Here is a 15,317-nt window from a genome sequence, read left to right on the forward strand (position 1 = left end):
GGGCCCAGCCCCTAGCACAAACTTTGGCCATTGTGACTCTCGAGAAACATTGTTGACTAAATAACTTTAAGCACAATAAGGATGGCTGGACTCCCAGGAGGGAAGGAGGTAGGGGCTTCTCAGAAAAGCCCAGTGAGTTCTCTCCCCTCCCAGGGCTACAGCCATCTACTTTGTCGCTCACTGCAAGGCCTCAGTCCCTGAGCACATGGGGCTATGAAAACTGGGGAGGGAAGGAGATGCTACCAGCTCCACAGGGATACCTGGGTCCATCTGCTCCCAGGTCTCCATGTCCCTCTAGGCCAGCGGTTCTCAACCTGTGGGTCGCAAACAATGAAAATACATCCTGCATATCAGATATCTACATTACAATTCATAACAGTAGCAAAATTAGTTATGAAGTAGCAACGAAAATAATTTTATGGTTGGGGGTCACCACAACATGAGGAACTGTATTAAAGGGTCGCGGCATTAGGAAGGTTGAGAACCACTGCTCTAGGCAAAGGTCTCTTAAAATCTTCAGGCACCATGGACCAAAAAGATAGAGACTTCTTGGGATTTACTGGCTCATTTCTCTCTTCTTACACCCAATTTTCCAAACTATTCGACAGTTTCTCCAGTTCTTGTCCAATGTTTTCAAACTGATGCTCAGACCCAACCAGTGGACGCCTGTCAATCAGTCTCCCGGCTCTGAAATTGGGTGAAGAAGGTTGCAGGTCTTTGGGGATAGAGGCCTTCTGAGGACGCCCCTCCCCTGACACAGAGTAGGGTTCCCCGCCTGCGCCCTCAGCCCATCTTTCTGCTAATGCCATTGAGACTTGGTCTCCGCTATAAAGGGCCAGCTGACCCACCCAAAGTTTCTTTGACATCTCATTTTATTTTTAAAGAGTCTTGTGGATTCCCCTATAGGGAACCCATGCTTGTTTCTAATAAAAAATAATGTATTAAATTACTGAACTGTCTCCCTAATAAGAGAGACATTCCAGGAAGCAGAGCCATTGATGCAGCGCCCAGTCCATACTGTCAGGCCCCAGGCTGAGCCACACAGGTGGATGCAGTCACAGGAACTGCTTGGCTGGGAGTTCCCTGCCTTTACCAGTTAATAGTGTGGATTTTGTAATCAAAGAAAACACGATAATTTCAAGAGAAACATTTAAAGTGCTTTATTCAAAGTAATGTCCATCACTAGCTACACATTTCCCCCATCTTTCAGGTAATTTGTGGATACCGTCCCAATATAACTTTTCTTGTTTTGAGGCAAACCATTCAGAGACCCAATTTTCCACTTCTTCATACGTTTTGAAGTGCTGCTCAGAAAGTGCGGGTGCCATCGATCAAAACAAGTGATAATCTGAAGGAGCAAAGTCAGGTGAATACAGCGGGTGGGTTAATACTTCCCAGGCAAGATCTTTTAACGTGTCTTTAACCCCTTTTGAAGTGTGTGATGGTGCATCGTCATGAAGCAAAATTACTTTGCCGTATCTTCTGGCCCATTTTGGCCATTTTATGATCAAAGCATGGTTCAAATTATTTGTTGTCAGTAGTGATCACTATTAACGGTTTCACCTGGTTTTAGAAGCTCATAATATACCACACCTTCCTGATCCCACCAAACGCAGAGCATTGTCTTCTTTCAGAAGTGATTTGGCCTTGCAGTCCATGTTGATGGTTGACCTGGATCAACCCATGATTTTGTGCATTTGGGATTCTCAAAATAAATCCACTTTTAATTGCCAGTCACAATTCAATGCAAAAAAGACTTTCTTTCGTGCTGTTGAAGGAACATTTTACTGATGACTTTTTGGTTTTCCATTTGTCTTTCGTTCAGTTGATGTGGCACCCATTGTCCTTCCTTTAAAATCTACCCAATGCTTGTAAACGATCAGAAATTGTTTGCTGAGCAACGTTTAATCTTTCTGCAAGTTGTTTTTGAGTTTGACACGCATCTTCATCCAATAATGCTTGTAATTGTTGGTCTTCAAACCTTTTTGGTTGACCTGGACGTTCTTTGTCTTTCACATCGAAATCATCACTTTTAAAGCGTTTAAACCAGCGTTCACAAGTATCTTGAGATGGAGCATGTTCACCATAAGCTTCCCGAAGTATATAATAACTTTCATTTTCTTCAAAATAAAGTAATGAATTAAAACTTCCCTCAAATGCTCTTTTTTTTGGCATGAAATTCGACATTTTTACATTAGTAAGTGTAAAAACATCTATGATGTTAACACCTTCAGAAAATTTGACATATGAAGTTTTGAAGCTTGTTGTCAATACAACAAAATAGCATACATATCAAATCGCATATATATCAACATATGTGTAACTCCATCTTTGAAACAAATCCGCATTATTAACCGGTACACCTTGTAAGTTTGCTTGATTTTTCCCCCTGAATTGCACTCTCCTCCTACTCCAGCCCCAGCCCCAGCCCCAACAGGACTAGATTTTCAGAAATTTTCCTTCACAACTGAAGGGTGATCGTCATCTCAAAACAAGTGTCAGCTTACCTGTCTCCTCTTCAGAGAGGTCTTCCCTGACCACATCGCCCTCTTGATGCTTGCCTAGCACTCGTCCCTGTCTGCTATTTTCTTATTTATCTATTACCCGTCTGTCCATCTTACCCAACCAGACATATTATGCTTCATAAAAGCAGGACTTTGTCTTGTGCATCACTGTGTCCCCTCCATCGAACAGAGCCTGGCACAGAGCAGGTGCTTAATAAATACCTGAAAATATAGGGGAGGTACAGAGAGGGAGGGGAGAAAGAATTAATGAAGAGCAAAGTCTGGGTTCTTGTCCCCAAGACTAGGAGGCTCCTTTGCAGCCTCAGTCACTTCCTCTGTAGAATGGACAGGGCCTCTAGCCCAGGGACAACCATGGCCACACTGCACGGTCCTGTCCCCTCCCTGCAGTGCTGTCACAGGCCTGCCTCGGGAGCTGCCCTTCCCTTCCCCACACCTCATCGCAGAGAGACAGAAATTAATTTCCCTTTGGCATAAACTGATTTTGATGAGCCCAGTCCCCAGCGATTCATCACAGACCTCTCAGGGAGCACTGCAGGGAAGGGCGGGCAGCCGCATGACTTATGGGCCTTGCAGCCCCAGACGCCCAGCTGCTTCTGATGGCTCCGGACACCTCCAGCCCCCCTAAATCAGCTGTGATGGAGCAACCTGGCGAGCTGCCCAGCCCGTCCTCTGACTCGGCTGGTGCCCCTGGCAGGCGCCTCCCAGGTCAGGGGGCACAGGCTGTGCGGAAGCGGGTGACTTCATCCAGGCTGACTCACTCCCGTCAGCCACTCGGGATGGACTACGAGAGGGAGGCAGTGGCAGTTCTCTCCAGCTTTGAGCTTTAGAGAAGGGGAATCCTCACCCTCCCTCTATCTCCCCAGGGCCTCCCCAAACCAGACTGCACCCCAACACAACCCCATACCACCATTCGAGAATCCACATTATGTCCTGCAAATAACCTGAAGAGGTCTAGGGCCCAGGCCCAATGCTCCACTTACCAGCCAGATAGACTAGACCAACCCTGCAATATCTGTCTCTTCATCTGTAAAGAGGCATGGCAACCCTTGCTCCCCATAGTGCCCAGTGGTATTGGGTAAGCCTGATGGTCTTGGAGATAGGGAAGTACCACGTGGAAGTGGGGACAGGAAGCCGGATCAATGGGCTTCCAGGCCGCAGGGTCAAGACCAGACCTCTTGGGCTAAAGTGCCTTGAATCAATGCCCTGCCCTCCCCTCTACCCCCTCATACCCCACCCTCTGCCCCATTTAGCATCCTTAAGTTCCTCAGATAGGCCATTCTCCTTACCTTTAGGCCTCCGTGGTTCTAAATTGTTCCCCCAGCCTAGCACCCTTTTTCTTTGCCTGCCTAAATCATCTTGAACTCTCAGTCCTCAGCTTAAATTTTATTTCATCTAAGAAACTTTTCCCAGCCCCTCAGTTAGATATTTAGATGCTAGGGCCACATGCCTGTGTCCATACAGTCTAGTCATTCCCCTACATTATCCCAATCACCTCACATCTGCCCCCAGATGTTGCCCTTGTTCTCCCCTACATCCCCCCAGCCCAGCCCAATCAGAAAAGCTAGGACTTTTCAGACTGAAAAATCCCTGAAGGTAGAGGCCATGCCTCCCCCAAGTCTGGGGTCCCCAGAAGATTGAGACTGTGCCTGCCTCATGGTAGGTATTCACTCATATTGACTTACTTGAACTGAATTCCTCTGCCTACTCACATTGACTGGCTGGGGCTGCCTGAAGCACTGTGTTGAGAAGGATTCTGAGTCTGCAAAAATGCACATAAGCACTGTATCTCTCACACAGTGAGGGCTCAGTACATGTCAACTGTTAACATTGGCGTTGCTACTGGGATTTGGTTCATCAGCCCAGGAGCAGGGAGGGCGGTGAGAGGTGGACACACAGGGGTGTTCTGAAATAACCTAAGACACTTACCTGCCTCCAGCAGAAAGAATATCCACATAGAGTCAGGAGGCTGCAGTTTGAGACCTGGGTCACCTTCCAACCTGTGTAGGAGACTGAGTGCATCTTCATCTGTCGAACAGGAATAACTCCCACTCTGCTGACCTCACAGGGCGGCTGTGAAGACCAAATTCAAGTGTGGAGGCAGGTGCTGGGTTCACCTTTATCGTCACCATGGACACGCCTCAGCCACTGCCATCAAGGCCAGGGTAGGGTTTAGAGCAGTGGTTCTCAACCTTCTGGCCCTTTAAATACAGTTCCTCATGTTGTGACCCAACCATAAAGTTATTTTCGTTGCTACTTCATAACTGTAATGTTGCTACTGTTATGAATCGTAATGTAAATATCTGATATGCAGGATGGTCTTAGGCGACCCCTGTGAAAGGGTCGTTCGACCACCAAAGGGGTCGCAACCCACAGGTTGAGAACCACTGGTTTAGAGGGTAGAGACCCCAGACCCAGGGCCATTTCCAGCCTCACCCCTGTGCTCCCACCTTGAGACCCCCATCCTCTACAGTCGCAGGGCCTGCTATGAAACCTTCAGAGCAGGGTCAAAGCCCCACTGCCTCACTCTCTAGCTGTGTGGCTTTGCACAAGTCCACCTCTCTGAACCTCATTTCACTTATAAAATGGCAATGATAATGGTAGCTGCCTCCCAGACTTCATAGTAAGATTGAGGTAATTGGGTAAAGAGTGCACTCAGCATTCAGCCTGAGGCCCAGTAAATGCTCAGTAAATATTATCCATTATCATCACCATAACCACCATCATCATCACCCTCTAAAATTTAGAGTCTAAATGCTGTAGCTCTGCAGGGGGTAAGGACCATGTTAATCCTGGTCCTTCTCTACCATAGTAACTCCCGAAACTTCCCAGCAAACTAGTTTGTTGTCCCCACTTCCTGGATGGGCAAAGTGAGGCTCAGAAAAGCTAGGACTTTTCAGACTGAAAGGAGAGGCCATGCCTCCCAAGTCTGGGCTCCCCAAGGATTGAGACTGTGCCTACCACGTCAGACTGGGGGTTTTGTCTCCCTCATTTGCCCAGGGAATGGGCCTCCTTTTTAACCACCCCTCAACGCCCCCCCCCCCCCCCCCACACACACACACACCCAGACAATTCAAAAGAGCACAAGGAGAGGTTCAGGCTGCGAACATCGGTCAGCATGGACCTGTCTGGTTCTAGCTGCCCCAGCTGATGCAAGAGGCCTCGTGACTCGCGCTTCCCCCCCACCCCCTCCCTGCAACACACACACTGGCTCCAGCTTCCCGCCTGACTGGGCTGAGCACTTCAAAGCCAGCAGCCTCTGAAATGAGGCCGCAGCATTGGAGATGGCAGCTGGTAGGGAGAGTCAGGCAGCCCCCTGGCCCTCTGTGTGTATCTCTAGGCACACCTGTCAATGTTGTCGGGCAGCAATGGTCACCAGGGACCTGGGGGATGGCTTTAGGTGCCCATATCATGGCCGAAGGAACATTAAAGCCATCAGTATGCCAGTGAGACTAGGCTGCAAAGGGCCAACTCCTTCATGCGAGCAGGCACTGGATGCCCACCTGCTGGTGGAGATCAGGAGTCACAGAGAGTGGCCACTAGGATTCATCTCTCCTCTCCTCTCCCCCACCTCCTCCCTTTTTCTCTCTCTCTCCATCATATGATAAGGTGATGCTATGGACTCCAGCATTCCAGACCTAGGATCAAATCGTGTTTATCCTACTTCCTAGATGTGTGACCTTGGGGGTGTTATGGGTTGAATTGTATATCCTCCCAAACTCATATGTTGACATTCTTAACCCCCAATATCTCAGAATATGAGATTTTTTGGAGATAGCACCTTTACAGAGATAATCACATTAAAACAAGGTCAGTAGGGTGGACCCAAATCCAATACTACTGGTGTCCTTATAAGGGGAAATTTGGACATAGACACGCACAGAGAAGATGGCCATTGACAAGTCCAGGAGAGAGGACTGGAACAATTCCTTCCCTCAGCCTTCGAAAGAAGGCTTCCAAGTTTTGGACTTCTGGTCTCCAGAACTGTGAGACAGTACATTTCTATTGTTTAAGCCACCCAGTCTGTGGTACTCTGTTGGGGCAGCCCTAGGAAACTAATACAGGTAGTGACGGTTTCCCAGAGCCTCAGTCCCATAAGCCTAAACAGGAATTATAATAGTACTTGCCTCACAGGTTGCCATGAGGCTTAGATGAGATGGTACCTATAATGACAGAACTTACCACAGGATTAGGCACACAGAGGTACTCAATAAACGTTGCTTTGACTAATATGGTTACTATGCACTCATACATTTACTGTATACCCTTATACATTTACTCATTTATTCCAGATAATTGTATACCTTTCAAGCACCGAGCATGTGGGTCCTGAGGTTGAACAAATCTCTGTTCTTCTGGGTACTTGGCAATGAACAAAGATAGCCCTATCCTCATGGGACACATACACACAAATTAGCTGATGGGAGTGAAAATGTCTAGGAGTTTGCCCATCTGTGCACATGTGTGTATACATAGGTGCTAATGTGTACATTGGTACATCAGTATACCCATGTGCACAGCATGTTAGGGTCTGTGCATCTAGGTGCCCAGTGCATACCCTGTGTGTTCGTGCACAGTGTGTTACACATGTGGTGTTTTAGCATGTGTGTGCACAAATATTCATGGGTACATGGATGTGCATGTGAGGGCATCAGAACAGATGGGCCAGTGTGAGTCTGGATGAGTGTAGTTGAGAAAAAGTGGATATGTGGGCCAGTGTGTGCAAGAATAACAGGGCCCAAAGCGGGTGTCCTCTGCTGCCTACAGCCAAGCAGAAGCTCTGAGAGGTCATCTCAGCCATCCCCCAGCCTCAAGTAGACACATGCCCCTTCCCCAAGTCAGACTTGAATGTTCTTGTGCCCAGAGACCATCCAGGACCCTTCCCAGTGCATAGACCCAGTTTCAGGAAGGTCTTCCAGCATTCCAACCACAATCCTTGAGTGACACTTCAGAAACCAGTAGTCTCAAAGCCCCTGAAAGGAAGACATCAACCCTATGTTCCAGGCATATGTTGATCCTACATCCTCATTCAGCTCCCCCACAAGCTGCCCTTCCAGAGGTGACAGGTGGAATCCCACATTCCCAAAGGCCTCTCCAATTTGGGTGCCCTATTCCTGCCCCTAGAATGCCCAGCATTAACACTCCCTGTCCCACCACTATCCCCTTGGGGAGGAGAAGGGGCTAAATTACTTGGCCTCTTTCCCACCATCACAGGATCTGATGCTTGACAAAGAAGTGTGGCTAGACATGGGTCTAGGAAGGGCAAGCTCTCAAGCACTAACCAGGCCAGTATCAATGACAGGGTGATACTTTCCGAGGATGAAAAAGGCCCAAAGCACTAGGGTTTACGGGGGAGATCCACAGATGACACCATCTCCAGGGAATGACTCCTACCTTTCCCTTTCCAGGGGAGGAAGCCCTCACCGGGAGGCATGGCCCCCTTACTCCCGAGTCAGAGCTGGGGATCAGAGCTCCATGGTTCAGAGAAGTGGGCTCTCCTGGCTCTGTTGCCAGCTGGAGGTCTTGGGAAGCCTGCAGATGACAGGACCACCCCAGACCCACTGAATCAGATTCTCCACATACTGTTCCCCCTCCCTCCCCCACATCTGCAAGCTCACCGGCCAAGTGGTCTTGGGTGCACCAAGTTTTAAGAATTCCTGGGGTGGTGGGAGCCCCTGGTGGAAAGGAAGGTAAGGGACGTGGAAAGCACCCCTTCTCAGGCCTTGTTGGGGGAACTTCAGGTCACAAGATTCCTGAGTTCCAGAGGTGTTCCCCATTATAGGGGTGGGGAGGGGGAAGAAGTGAGTTCTGTCCCCCAGTCATCTCCCCCTGCCATCCCTGAGCCAGACAGGCACAAGAGTCTGAACAAATACCCTCTAAAAAAAAAAAAACTGGAGTAGGGTGGGAGCAACCGGCACAGCTGAGGGAGGGGGTGCCTGGGGGCGGAGAGGCGGCTACAGAGGCAGGAAGGTGGAAACCGGAACAAAGGCTGACCCGAGTCAGGCCAACTGGCCAACCAGCCCACCCCCACCCCCCTGCGGCAGGCAGCTCGGCAGGGCTGAGCGCCAGCTCCTAGATCCAAAACGAGTTCCCACCGAGCGTGCTTAATGCAGCGGCGGTGACATTTCTGCCGTCAGAGGCAAAAACAGGAACCCGGCCATTTTGATGAAGGACGCCCAGAGTGCGGCGGGAGATGAAGGCGGGTGGGGCTCGGACTCAGGCACCCGGCGCCCTAACCGCCCCCTCCTGCCTCTGCCCAGGACCCAAGCCCAGACGGTCACAAAACTAGGGTCGCCAGACTGGAATGCCCTCCCCGACACACACAGTCTTGTACTGGTGGGGAAACTGAGGCCATAGCCCTGACACTTCCAGGCCTGGGAAGGTAAAATGAGAGACCGAGAAAAGCCCTGGGGGAGAATGCCTTGAAGAATGTCCTAGTGGGCGTGCCTGTCTGGGAAGCAGAGAGCAGAACCGGCCGGGCCGCAATGACCGGTCTCAAAAGAGAGTACACACCTGGCCCCCAACCGGGCGTGCCCTTATGAGGGCGCTGGCAGTGCCTCTACCTCTCCAAGCAGCGAGAGGGTTAAGCTCCCTCGCGGTACTTGCTGCAGTAAGTGGAAAGGAAAGAAGTGTCAACTCTGTTCTCACCACAGCGGGGCTGTCGGATGGCACCTCCCCCCGCCCGGCGCACCCCGCCCGGCCTGCTCCCCCGCCCTCCCCTCGGAACGCGCGCACACACACCTCCCACCGCTTTGCCCAAATTATTTTCGATCCCGGGAGACTCCGGATGCCAGACGCGCTCCGTGGCGGCGACAGCGGCCGCGCCTGATTCATTGCGCCAAAGCTGCAGATGCGACCTCCCGCCTGCGCCCTGTGCCCTGGCCTGCGTGCGCGCCTGGAGAGACGGGGGTGGGAGTGGGGGTGGGAGGAGGTGGCAATTTGTAGGCGTCCCCCCCCACCCTAGAGCCCGCCCCCGGCCCCCCGGGGCCAGGTCCCCAGTCCCCAGTTTCCTGGGCTGCTCTAATTAGCTTCCTCGGGGGGCACCACGCGGCGTGAGGGGCGGCAATTTCCCGGCTGGGCTGCGGGGGAAGCGCTCCCACCGCCTGGGAAGGTGAAATGGGAAACTCGATTCAAAGAGAGCTTTCCTCCCCCCTCCCGCCAAGCGCCGTAGAAAACGGGTTTGAAATTCCTCCTCTTTTTTTTTTTTTTTTATTTATAGTGCACCGTCTCCATGGAAACCGCGGAGGAGGTCACGGTAGCTGGGCCCCCGCGCGTCACCCCGCGCCTCGTCGGCTGCAGACGCCAGGATTGCGGCCTCCCAGGCGCCGCGGCCCGCGTGGACTCTACTCCGCGTTCCCCGCCCCCGCTGCACTCCGCCCGCGGCTCCAGCCGTATGACTTTGTCGGGTCCCAAATGGAACGGCGCACCTGGGCACCGGTGCGCCAGGCCGTGCCTCTGTCCCCAGGCACTGGCACTAGAGACTGCGCCAAGAAACACGTGCGCAGCTCCAAGACGAGGACGCGTGCGGCAAGAAGCCGTTAGGGGATCCCTGCACTTGTGAATGCCCTGGGCGACCGACCTATATAGGCGCACAGCTCCCGCGCTCTGGCTACAGTGAGACCCCTGGTGGGAGTCGGCCAAGTCCTGCCTAAGTAACTTCCTAGCTACGTGACTTCGGGGGAGTCACAACTTCTCTGCGTCTCAGCTTGCTCGTCAACAAAATGGACTTGTGAGGCTGGAGACAAAGTACATTAAACGCTTAACTACCTTCGTCACGAGGTTCCGAAAAGATGGTAGTTGTGGTTAGGGTTCTATTTTCCCAGGCTGGGAAAACCGAGGCCCAAAAGGTGCTGCTGAGCGGCCAGCCTGAGGGCTGGGAGTGACACCTTGGGAACTCCCCAGCACCGCAGCCTAGACTCACAGGTGGGAGGGGAGGGGAGGGGAGCGTGCGCGGCGCGGGGCCTGGGCCACATCTGCACCCGGAATCCCGGAAATGGGGCCGCTCGCGGCGTCCTCCTTCCCCGCCCTAACACCGCCAGCAACAGGCCTGCCAGCCCTCCCTCCCAGGGCTGAGGCCGCACCTGCCCCACCGGATGGCCGCCCAGGGACCAGGCCTTGCCCCCCCACCGCGCACACTTCCTCCCGGACCCCAGAGCCCCGTCGGGCGCGTAGGGGGAGGGGACCCGACCGCCCCCGCTCCGCCAGCTTCCCACAGACTGAGCTGCCCAGAGCCGGGGAGGCAGGAAGTCTCAGAGCCGGGGCGTGGAGGCGGGGTAGGGGCAGGAAGTTGGGGGTGACTCTCCCAGAGACCCCAGACGGGGCCCCGGCGTGGGAGCGGGGTAGGCGGGTGCGTAGGGATTCAGGGTGCCCCTCCTGTAGCTGTAGGCCGTGTGACCCAGGCCAGAGCGCCCCGCTGGGTCAGGGCGAAGGCCGCTGCCTCTGGCGACCCCCAGCAGCGTGCACAGAGAGGGAGGGGCTGCCTTTGTCTACTTTGCCGCAGAGGCGGCCCCCCACAACCCCTCCCCCCCGCGCCCCGCCGGGCCCTGCACAGCCCGGGTTTTCCATCCGGCCCGGCTCGGCTCGGCAGCTGTCAGGGGACCGAGCTGACCTTCGCGAGCAGGGAGTTTCAATTAGCCGCAGATCAGATAAGCGGGCGGGCCCGTCTCTCCGGGCACCGCGGGGGCGCAGCCCCGCCCCCGCCACCCCGCGCCAAACGCGCTCCAGATGGGAACAAAGATGAGGACGCAGCTCCACCTGCCTCCCTGGGGAGGGGAGAAGAGGCCCCGCCGGGAGGAGCTTCCCAGAGGAAGGGGTTGCGTGCCCTCCCCTGCCCATCTAGGATCTGATGCCGGGCCCGGGGTCTAGCTAAGATGGGTCTTTGCTGCTCTGCTCGCCTCCCGCACAGCGGAGTGGTGTCTGACGCACTGACCTCATCCCCAGGCAGGCATCGCGTCCCTCCTCCCCCGGAAGGCGCCTTTTGCCATCTCTGATCTCATCCAGAGCGCTCCCTGAGAGGCTGAGAGGAGGCAAAGCCCAACAGAAAAAGGAAACTGAGGTAGAGAGGGGCTAGGTCGCCCAGCCACATTCTTTCAGATGTTGTTTGAGTATCGAATGCGTGCCAGGCACTGTTGAGAGTTTAGACCGTGGAGACACCAGAAAACAAAAATAGTCTCCTCCCCAGCCTCCCAGGACTTACAGGGAGACAGACTATAATCAAGTAAACAAATAGTTGAACAAGAGCATTTTGGAGTCTGAAGAGCCACGAAGGTATTAAAATAGGTCACGTGAGACTGACTCCAGAGAGGGGACGGTGTTAGCTACGGTAGTCAGGGAGGGCCTCTCTGAGGAGGTGACATCTGAACCAAGGCTCGAAAGGCCAGAAGCAGCCAGCCAACTAAAGGAGAGGGTGTAGAGCAATCACAGGGAAATGAATGCAACACAATTACAGTAATCAGTCATTAGCGAATGTTGTAGTTCATTACCAATAATTATGTATAACAGGATATTGTAAAAATTAAGTTACAAAATTTTTATTAAAACTTTTCGTACATACCAGTGTATTGGCTGGGCCCCAAAAATATTCATTGTGGGCTGCGAGTTTGACACGCATTCGCTAATGACTGATTACTCTAACCATGTTGCATTAGTTTCCCTTGCGCGCAGGCGCACCATTTCTCTCCACTAATACTAGCAGCGAATATTTTAGCAGCGGATTGCCACATCATTACTCTTGGACTGACTTGTTTGGCGTGCACAACAGGAAATATTTCACTTTTGGAGAACAAGAAAAATAGGTTTATTTGCGTTACGCTTATTAATTTGTGCAGTTATTCAGTGTCTGGTAAGTTAATGTTCAAGAAAAAATATTAATTTTTATTCAAATGTTCTGTTATTTTATGTTAACGATGACTCATTTATTTCAGCCCTTTGTATTCAGCATGTCTCTATCGAAATAAACCTACATTTCTATGAAAATGAAGCTTTTGGGTTTTTTTCGGCCCACATAAACTTAAACCTTGTTTATTTGGCCCATGTTAGCCTTTGAGTTTGACATGCTTGGTGTAGAGCAAGCCACTGTGGACATGGACCAAAGGGGAAGCAGATATAGCAGGGCTTTGCAAAACAGGCGAGGTGTCAGAGTTTATGCAAAGTGGGTTCTAAGCTGGGAGTGACAAGGTCTGACTAATTTTTGTAAGATCCCTATGGCTGCAGTATAGATCAAAGTAAGGCAAAGGTACAAGCAGGGAGACCAGGGAAGAGGGGCAAAAGATGGGCTAGAGGGAAAAGGGTGGAGGAGAGTTTGCTGGATTAGTGATATAGTTAGGCAGATGAAGTGGGTGTAGGGGTGAGGTAGAGCAACAGAAGCTTGGAGAGAAAGGCAGGGTTTGAACCCACGTTGGCCTTTGGAAGCATGAAGGAGCTGCTTAGATGTGAAGGGTAAATGTATGGAGCAAGAATGCCAGGCAGGGTTCAAATCCTGGTACCATTAGATGAGTGACCTTGGGCAAGCTTCTCTATGAATTTCCTCAAACATTAAAAAAGACAAGTAGGATTGTCATTAAAAGGTTTGAATATGATATGACCTGAAAAGTGTTTATCACAGAGCCTGGTAAAGAGTAGGTGCTCGCCCTGGCCAGTTTGGCTCAGTGGATAGAGCATCAGCCTGTGGACTGAAGGGTCCTGGGTTTGATTCTGGTCAAGGGCACATAACTTCAGTGTGTGGAAGGCAACTAATCACATAAATATTTCCTCTCTCTGTCTCTACCCCTCCTTTCCGCTCTCTAAAAATCAATGGAAAAATATCCTCTGGTATGGATTAATTAAAAAAAAAAAAAAAAAAGAGCAAGTGCTCAGTAAATTTTGGCCATTATTATGGGTGCTGTTGCTATCCCACCCATCCTCCTCATACACAGCTGCCACTTCCTACCAGAAGCCCCACAAGGGCCTTACAAGACCCTCCTCTCTGGCCTTGTTTTCAGTTGCTGAGGGCAGAAGCTCCTCCTCGCATCTCACCATCTCCTCCCAACACCTTTGGAGAGCAGTTGAGGAGGTAGGTCATTAGGGAGCGACCCACCCAGTCATTATTCCCTAAAATAACTGCTGGGATCCATCCTCATCCCAGGACCCCTATTCACCACCTCGGAGTAACCCTCCAAGCCCCTCAGTGGTCTCAAGATGGGCCTGCCCCGATCCTGCCAGAGCAGTAGTCAGCATTCAATATCATTCATTCAATCAGCTGAGTGATCCTCCAGGACCTGGCTATTGTGGGGACAGAGAAAAACATAACCCAGGCCCTGTCCTCAGGCAGATGCTTGGACAACACAGTTGCTGTTGTTTCTCTAGGAGCTCAGAGCTAATGAGCAGTAGCTTCCAGAGGTGAAGTGCCTTGCCCACAATCACACAGCGATTGTAGTGGTGCTGGTCTCACATGCTGTTAAATGCAAAGGTGTCTCCAAAAGGCCTTCCCCCAAAGTCCTGTGCAAATGGATTTTGCCCTTACTTCCCTGTGTGCCTGAGGCTTCACCCGATTCCTCAGGAGCCCACCTGGTGTCAGGTATACAGTAGGTGCTCAAGTTCTGCTTGAACAAGGTAGCATCCTCTTGGCAAGCAGCGATGAGGCCTACTCTCACCTCCACATCTCCCCTTGGGCTCCCCTATAACTCATTTCAGAGCCTGTCAGAGTTGTTGACTAGAAAAAAAATGTTCTAGTTTGCAGAATATTTGCATCTGCTTTGCATGCTGTTCACATAACATCAAAATGCACAGAGGCCAGGCCCTGGTACCCTACTCACTCTCTTGATATCCCCCCAAGAGAGGCTTGGGGGAGTATCTATTTAGGGTCCCCCTAAGCTTGTCTACTTTCAATGTGTGGAGACAGAGATGGGAAGTTTCTTGCCTACCCTTGCTCCTCCCTTCCCTCCATCTCTTACTGGGAGAAGTGTGGTGGGTCAGAGCAGGAAAGCCAGTGGCAAGCCAATGCAGGTACACACACACACACACACATACACACACATACACACACACACATACACACACATACACACACACACATACACACACATACACACACACACACACAGCAGTGCAGCAGGAAACATCTGGGGTCTGACAGAGGTTGAGCAGAAGGCAAAGGAGAAGGTGATGCTTTGGTGTTGCCACTGGTAGGTGACATGGCTGATGGCTGGGCTATCCCCAGTCATACTCTCATATCTCAGCCTCTCCTCACACCAGGCCAGTCTGTCTCCCCCACAGCCAACCATACACCTATCCACACTTCTGATATGGCTGCTTGGGCTGGAGGGAGGGGAGGAAAAGGACAGGAAGAAATAGAGATGTCAGTAATGGAATGGTAGCAAGGACTAGAAAGAAGGAATCTGTGGCTCTGTAATTTTGGAAGAAGAGGGAGAGAGTGAGGTTTAACCAGGTCCAGGACCTCCTAGAGACCCTGACATGGGGACATAGGAGGAGGGAGCTGCTGTGATTGGCTGTGAGATGTGGCCCACATACTAGTAAGTTAACAGAGGCCAATAACCTATCCTGATTAACAGTAGACACATTGTAATGAGTATTTGGGGATCTGATTGGCAGTTGAGGACTGATTTACAGAGGCATCTTGCAGCCCACACATGCCCCTTCCTTCACTCTAGGTTGAGATTTCAGGCTTGGAGGCACCGAGAAGCTGAATAGAAGTTAAAGATCCAGGAACTCAGAGTGGTGTCTCACATAGGGTCTTTGGATGAATGGGAGACAGCAGGATGCTTACTGAGTAAGCTTTGTGCCCGCCCTGTGACGGGA

The 15,317-nt window shown here is 51.6% G+C and overlaps 2 long non-coding RNA genes across 2 annotated transcripts; one reads left to right on the plus strand and one right to left on the minus strand.

Annotated features, from left to right (window-relative positions):
• Window positions 1-2,073: 2,073 nt before the first annotated feature.
• LOC118659206 lies at window positions 2,074-4,724 on the minus strand. Its single transcript, XR_004968473.1, has 3 exons — window positions 4,452-4,724; window positions 4,208-4,284; window positions 2,074-2,726 (listed from the first exon to the last, which is right to left on the minus strand). It is a non-coding gene; the product is annotated as an uncharacterized LOC118659206 (long non-coding RNA).
• Window positions 4,725-9,093: 4,369 nt separating this feature from the next.
• LOC118659205 lies at window positions 9,094-10,311 on the plus strand. The gene is made up of 2 exons (XR_004968472.1): window positions 9,094-9,409; window positions 9,742-10,311. It is a non-coding gene; the product is annotated as an uncharacterized LOC118659205 (long non-coding RNA).
• The last annotated feature ends 5,006 nt before the right edge of the window (window positions 10,312-15,317 follow it).

The sequence above is a fragment of the Myotis myotis genome, unplaced genomic scaffold, assembly GCF_014108235.1.
Source record: "Myotis myotis isolate mMyoMyo1 unplaced genomic scaffold, mMyoMyo1.p scaffold_m19_p_6, whole genome shotgun sequence".
Classification (NCBI taxonomy): domain Eukaryota; kingdom Metazoa; phylum Chordata; class Mammalia; order Chiroptera; family Vespertilionidae; genus Myotis; species Myotis myotis.